We start from the raw sequence: 7,501 nt of genomic DNA on the forward strand, positions 1-7,501 counted from the left end.
GAGTTTGACTTTTTCTTTACTTTTGCTTATGTTTTGCCTCTTGAGTTTAACTTGTTGTTTAAGTATTTTGAGTGTTCTTTTGTGTTAGGAACTTAGTTAAGGTTTTTTTGGGAGGTTTATAAAGTGGGAGAGAGTCGTTTTGGAGGTTAACCTGAAAGCCTCACGGTTTCCATGCGGGCGCATGGAAGCCCGTGAGGGTTTCTGTAAAAAAATTTCGATTTTTTTGTTGGGCTGAATTGGACCAACCTGAAAGCCTCACGGCCTCCATGCGGGCGCATGGAGCCCGTGAAGATTTCAGAAGTGGTCTCAAAGTTGTCTCACGAGCCTTGGCATATATATTGGCCTTCTTGGACCTTCTAGGACATTCCTAACTTCTTTTTCTCTCCTTCTTCCTTCTCCTCTGATTTTTCTTCATTTTTTTCTCTTCAAACCTCTCATCTTTGATCCCCAAACAAAATAAGAAGTGGAAATCTCATCTCCTTACAAGAAGAAGAGTTCGATTAAGGCATAGAGAAGATTATCGGTGAGTTGGGCTACATCAACTTCCTCCTTTTCTCTCCTCTCATCCTTGTTGTGATTCTTTGAAATTTTTGTGAGAAATCTTAGTTATTGAAGTGATTTAAAGATTAGAATCATTTTAAGGTTGTAAAACCATGATTTGGTGAGGAAATGAGAGACATCTTGCACCTCAAGGGTTCGGGTTACTGTAGCACCGAACCAAGTTAAAAGTCCTTTTTGTTCTTTTTTTGCTGATTTTGAGGATTTTTAAAGGTTTCATTCTTGTTATATCTTCTTATTAGAGTGCTTGGAAAACTCTAGAAGCAATTTACTCCTATTTTAAGCACATTTTCCTTCTTTTTAATTGGTTGTAGAATTGTTGTTGAATCTTGCTTTTGTTGGTTGTTTAACGGCTTCTAGGAGGAGAAGCTTCAAGCAAAGGAAAAGAGATTACAGACAAGTAACCTTGGAGGGTGTTAGCTTGCCAAGTTTGTGAGTGGGATTTACTAAATTATGGACTATAAATCATGCATGCTTATAATACTAAATTTGCTTATTTCTGAAGGATAAACTCCTTGTTGCCAATAAAACTCTTGAAATATTTTCAGTGTGATTTTAGAAATCATGATGAACTATAATTTGGCTTTTTCCATGATTATTAGAAAGATTCAATATATTATTTGTGATCAAGAAAAAACCTATATTTTATAATATATGATTTCAAGTTTTGTGTTTTCACGGGACTTGATGTTCTTGTTGGGATGTTCATAAAAGCTTATGCAAACCAAAATGATTTCATTGTGATGATGATACATTTGAACTATATTTTCAAAGAAGGTTTTTGTATGATATTCTTGATGAAATTGGTTTCATTGGAATTATTTTGAGCAAGTCATTCACTCTTGGGATGAGACTATTATTTGTGAATATTTGTGATCTCATGGTTAGACTTTTGCTTTCCTTTTGGTATGTATATTAAGCCTAAGGGCCAGAATGATATTTATCCGTATTAATGACTCTTGTTCATTAATTGTAAATATAGTCCTGAATAAGGACACTTTTTATGTTGTTATAAATCTTGGGATTTTGCTATGCAAACACCCGTGGGGTCTTGAACATATCCATGGAAATGGTGGGCTACGGCCTTCATGTTCTTGACGGGGTGGTTTTGATGGTGACAGGGGGAAACCCCAATACTTACTGCAGTGAGAGTGTGGATGGTTTCCACGGGCCGACCTGCTCTAGAGGTGGCGTGAATACTCATCAAACCGGTTATGCCATTTCGGTGGGAGCGTAGAGCCCCGACTTGGATATAGTTGGGTTGTTCGAGTCACCACACGAACTTCCCAGTGCCAACGCCAAGATATGCGCATCTTGGTGGTTTCTCGACCCTAACCGCTGCCACGGTTAGCGAGGGAGGGTTTTTCGAGGCTATTTAAAAATATATTTGTTTATTTTTAATCGATGATTTATACATTTTTTTGAATTATGAGTTACTAAGCCAAAGTATAAACTTGGATTTCTTACTCATATGGATTTTGAGATGATTTAAAAAGAGTTTTTATCGAGCATTTCATTGTTGTAAATTTTATATCTTAATTTATACTTGATAGTCAAAGTATATTGAATATTTTGAGGAGTTGAAATATATTTTTTTACCTTTTACTTTAATATATTATGTATGGGATATAGCTCCATGTTTAGCCACTCACCGAGTAACCTAGTTACTCATCCCCTCTTTATTTTTTTCCCTCCCCTGGTGACAAAGACAAAGAATGGGATAGCAGACGTGAAGTGCTTGGCAGAGTAGTTTGTATTTTCTTAAGTCGTGTATGAAGCTTATATATTTTTGGCATGTAGTTGATGGATCCACTAGGATATTACCAACCCTAATATTAATATGTATCTTTCTTCTTTGATACTTTTATATATGTTGGTTAGCTTTATGTTGTGTATGAGATGTATACTCTCTAAGTGAATGGTTGTTGTCATGGTTTAAATTAAAGTGATGGGTTGTGTAGGAACATTTGGGTATATTGGATTGCTAGAATGTTTATTATTGTTATAGTGGTTTTGTACAGGAAATAGGTTAGCCTTACGGTGATCTAGGGGTGAGTTAGTGTTGGACCTCCCTTGGGTTATCGTGGCGGTATGTCATGAGTGGGACCCGCGAGACGGGGCGTGACATACTTTAGTGGTATCAGAGCCCTGGTTTAGAGTTTAGGTGTAGATTTAGACAATATAATCTAGATCTAGAGTTAGTTTCTCGATTGGGTCAAAAGTCTGATCTTTTTTGTCTATGTTACTAGTGGATCCAAGAAGAGTCTGCATATAGCATTGGTGCATATTGTGGATTTCTAAAAGATGTCTTATGTTTTCATTTCAGTAAGATGCCAGCACAACATTCACGCACTCGCCGTGGAAGAGTTAATTCCCCTGCTGTTGCTACACCAAGAGCTCAGAGAGGTGGAAGGCGAGGAGAACCAACCCCGCCCCCATCTCCATCGCCACCTAGGCAGGAGGCCAGTTCAAGGCATGATCCTGCAGTGGCAGCTTCTGTGCATGCCCCGGAGGTTCAGGGAGCTACTCCCCGTGCCTCGCTCGTCCCCAACTCCCGAGGCATTAGAAGCCTTTAGGTCTCATTGGGCTACCAAGGGAGGCAGCCTCACCCTACCGAGAGTACCAGGACTTCTTAGACTATTGGAGGATTTTTTTGGGAGACAGTGCTCGGACTACCCCCAAGACCTACCCCCAAAGACTGAACCTCGCACCACCACAGGCCCCAAAGTGGTTCATTCTATCCCGTGAGAGGCCAGTGGACCAAGTCAGGGCCTTAGTTTTGTCCAAGTCGCTAAAAAGAGGCTCGACAACTTGGATGTGGTTCTTTTGATGGCACTAGTGATGCCATGATTGCTAAAGAATGGGTCAAGCGGGCAATTTCTACCTTTGATGACATGAGTTTAGGTGGTGAGATGAGACTCAGGGTTGCTACTAGGCTGTTGGAGGGCAGAGCTCGAATTTGGTGGGAAAGTTTGAAGAGTAGATCATTTGGGCAGGTTACATGGTCAGATTTTCTGCGTGAATTTGATGAAGAATATTACACCCGGTTTCACCGTGATCAGAAGAGGCATGAGTTTATGAGACTGGTTCAGGGAAATAAGACAGTTACAGAATATGAGACAGAATTGAAAGATTTGGCTAATTTTGTTCCAGAGTTAGCACCTACTGAGGAAGTTCTCTGCTCTAAATTTGAAGTTGGTTTGAATTTGGGTATTAGAGAAAGAATGACAGTTACAAGCAAGCAAAGTTTTAAGGAGATGGTACAATCAGCTTTGAGGGCAGAGCAGTTGGTTAGAGAAGGCAAGAGAGTTCGAGAGAACATAGCTAAGAGAAGAAGCTTGGAGGCGGGACAGCCATCCAAGAAGAGTAGGAGTGAGGGTTCCTCCAAGGGCAATTCTGCTCCAGGCCCCACTAGACCTCCACTATCTCAGAGTGGTGATCAGCAGAGACTTACACGTTCTGATAGCACTCCTAGTGTCAGAGGCCCAGAAGCTAGTAACAGGTGCAAGAATTGTGGAAAGCCGCATAAAGGACAGTGTCAGACACCTCGCAAGTGCTTCCATTGCGGTCAAACTGGACATTTGAGGTCAGCATGTCCAGAGTTGGGACGGGGTGGATCTACACCATCATCTCAGGACCGTCCTAGCCAGTTCAGAGGTTCTCAGCCAGTAGCATCTTCCCCAGTTACTACCAAGTCGGGAGCTGCTAGCAACACTTCACAGCCAGGTGCCCATCGACCTCAGACCAGAGCTCACACCCGAGTGTTTGCCATGACCGAGGAAGAGGCTGAGTGTAGGCCCAATGTGATCACAGGTACACTATCCATCTTCCAGCATGATGCTTTTGCATTGATTGATTCTGGGTCAGAGCGTTCTTTTGTTAGTACTGCATTTGCATGTCACATGAATAGTGACCCTTCCCCCTTGGGTGGTGAGTTAGTGATACAAACTCCTTTAGGTGAAGAGGTAGTAAGGAGTTTGGTGTACAGGGAGTGTCCAGTGCTAATTAATGGAGTTGTCTTGAAGGCAGACTTAATACCTTTGGAGATCAAAGATTTTGATGCTATTCTTGGCATGGATTGGTTGGATAGACATCATGCTTCCATTGATTGCTTCAAGAAGGAAGTTTCTTTTCCTGTGTCTTCAGGACCCGCAGTGGTGTTAAAGGGTGTGAGAAGGACTTTGCCTTCATGTTTAATTTCATCCATGGAAGCTAGAAGATTGTTGGGCAAGGGTTGCCCAATGATTTTGGCTCATGTGGTAGATACAAGAGTTAAGGAGCCAGCTTTAGAAGAGATGCCAGTGGTGAGTGAGTTTCAGGATGTTTTTCCTGAAGACTTACCAGGTTTACCACCAGATAGAGAAATGGAGTTTGCTATAGATTTACTACCTGGTACGGCTCCTATTTCTATACCACCTTATCGGATGGCACCAAAGAGAGCTAAGAGAATTGAAGACTCAATTGCAAGATCTTGTAGACAAGGGTTTTATTCGACCAAGTGTATCACCTTGGGGTGCACCCAGCCTCTTTGTAAAGAAGAAGGATGGATCTTTGAGGTTGTGCATAGATTACAGGCAATTAAATCGGGTGACAATCAAGAACAAGTACCCATTGCCAAGGATTGATGATTTATTTGATCAATTGAAGGGAGCAAAGGTGTTCTCTAAAATTGATTTGCGGTCTGGGTATCATCAGTTGAAGATTAAGTCAGAGGATGTCCCAAAGACAGCTTTTCGGACCCGTTATGGCCATTATGAGTTTTTGGTGATGCCATTTGGTTTGACTAATGCTCCTGCAGCTTTTATGGATTTGATGAACAGGGTGTTCAGACCTTATTTAGACAAGTTTGTCATTGTGTTTATTGATGATATTTTGGTCTATTCACCTTCAAATGAGGAGCATGCTCAACATTTTAGAATTGTTTTACAAACTCTTCGGGAGAAGCAATTGTATGCTAAATTTTCCAAGTGTGAGTTTTGGCTCTATGAGGTTGGATTTCTTGGACATGTGGTGTCAGGAGAAGGGATATTTGTGGATCCAAAGAAAGTAGAAGCCATTGTAAAGTGGGAAAGGCCGAAGAATGTTACCGAAGTTCGAAGTTTCCTTGGACTTGCAGGTTATTATAGGCGATTTGTGGAAGGGTTTTCTTCGATTGCCTTGCCATTATCAAAGTTAACTCGTAAGCTGGTGAAGTTTTCTTGGAATGATGAGGGTGAAAAGAGTTTTCAAACATTGAAGGACCGCTTGACATCGACTCCAAAGGCTTACTTTGCCGTAAAAGTGGGAAAGAGTTTGTAGTCTACAGTGATGCTTCTCTGCAAGGTTTAGGGTTGTGTGTTGATGCAAGAGGGAAAAAGTGGTGGCCTATGCCTCTAGGCGCTTAAAGCAAAGATGAGTTGAATTATCCGACCCATGATTTGGAGTTGGCAGCAGTGGTCTTTGTTTTGAAGATTTGGAGACATTATCTTTTTGGAGAAAGGTGTCGGATTTTTTTGATGCACTATAAAAAGCTTGAAGTATCTTTTTACTCGAAGGAATTGAACTTGAGGCAGCGACGATGGTTGGAATTAATAAAGGATTATGATTTGATCATAGAATATCATCCAGGAAAAAGCAAATGTGGTTGCTGATGCTTTTGAGTAGGAAGTCTACTTCAAGATCTTCTTTGAGGGTGTCCTATGTGCAACTTCTTTCAGAGAATGAAGTGCTTGAGATTAGACCTTAACATTGAAGATACTCGGAGCATTAGTAGCCAGCCTTCATAGTAAGACCATCACCGTTGGATCGTATTAAGGAGCTTGTGGTAATGATGAAAAGTTGATACAAGAGATGCAGAGGTTACATACGTAAGAGACTAGTGAGTTCGGGATCGAGAGAAGATGGAATCCTAGAGTTTCGAGGACGTGTTTGTGTTCCGGCAGATTTAGAGCTCAAGAAAGCTATTTTGGAAGAAGCTCATTCTTCAGCTTTTATGCAGCTTCATCCCGGAAGTACCAAGATGTACGTAACAATCAAGGAGAATTATTGGTGGCCGTGAATGAAGAAAGAGATAGCAGTAGTTTGTGGCTAAGTGCCTAGTGTGCCAACAAGTCAAGGCAGAGCATCAAAGACCTTCAGATTGTTGCAACCTCTTCCAATCCCGTAATGGAAGTGGGAGCATATAACGATGGATTTTGTGGTAGGTTTACCACGAACAACTCGAGGTTTTGATGCAGTGTGGGTGATAGTGGATAGATTGACAAAGTCAAGACATTTCTTAGCAAAGGCATACTAAGTATTCCTTGGAGAAATTGGCAAAGTTGTACATAGGTGAGATAGTGAAATTGCATGGAGTACCAGTTTCGATAGTTTCAGATCGAGACCCTAGATTTACCTCTCGCTTTTTTGGCCAAGATTTCGTGGAGGCTCTAGGTACAACTTTAAAGTTTAGTAATCGCTTATCATCCTCGCATGGATGGTCAATCGGAAAAGAACCATTCGGACTCTTGAAGACATGTTAAGAGCTTGTGTTATAGATTTTCAAGGAAGTTGGGATCAACACCTAGCATTGGTGGAATTTGCTCTACAATAATAGCTTTCAAGCAAGCATTGGTATGGCTCCACACGAAGCCTTGTATGGAAGGAAGTGTAGGACTCTCTTTGTTGGGATGAAGTGGGAGAAAGGAAGCTTCAAAGTGTGGAATTAATTGACCAAACTATTGAGAAAGTGAAAGTGATTAGAGATAGATTGAAAGTAGCTCAAGATAGGCAAAAGAGTTATGCTAACAATCGAAGGAGATTCTTGGAGTTTGAAGTTGGTGATAGAGTATTTTTTTGAAAAATTTCTCCATGGAAAGGGGTAATTCGGTTTCGAGGTAGGGGAAAGTTGAATCCCTCGATATATAGGTCCATTTTTTTGATTCTAGAGAGAATTGGACCGGTAGCTCTATCGATTAGAATTACC

This window comes from Dioscorea cayenensis, chromosome 2, assembly GCF_009730915.1.
Source record: "Dioscorea cayenensis subsp. rotundata cultivar TDr96_F1 chromosome 2, TDr96_F1_v2_PseudoChromosome.rev07_lg8_w22 25.fasta, whole genome shotgun sequence".
NCBI classification, from domain to species: Eukaryota; Viridiplantae; Streptophyta; class Magnoliopsida; order Dioscoreales; family Dioscoreaceae; genus Dioscorea; species Dioscorea cayenensis.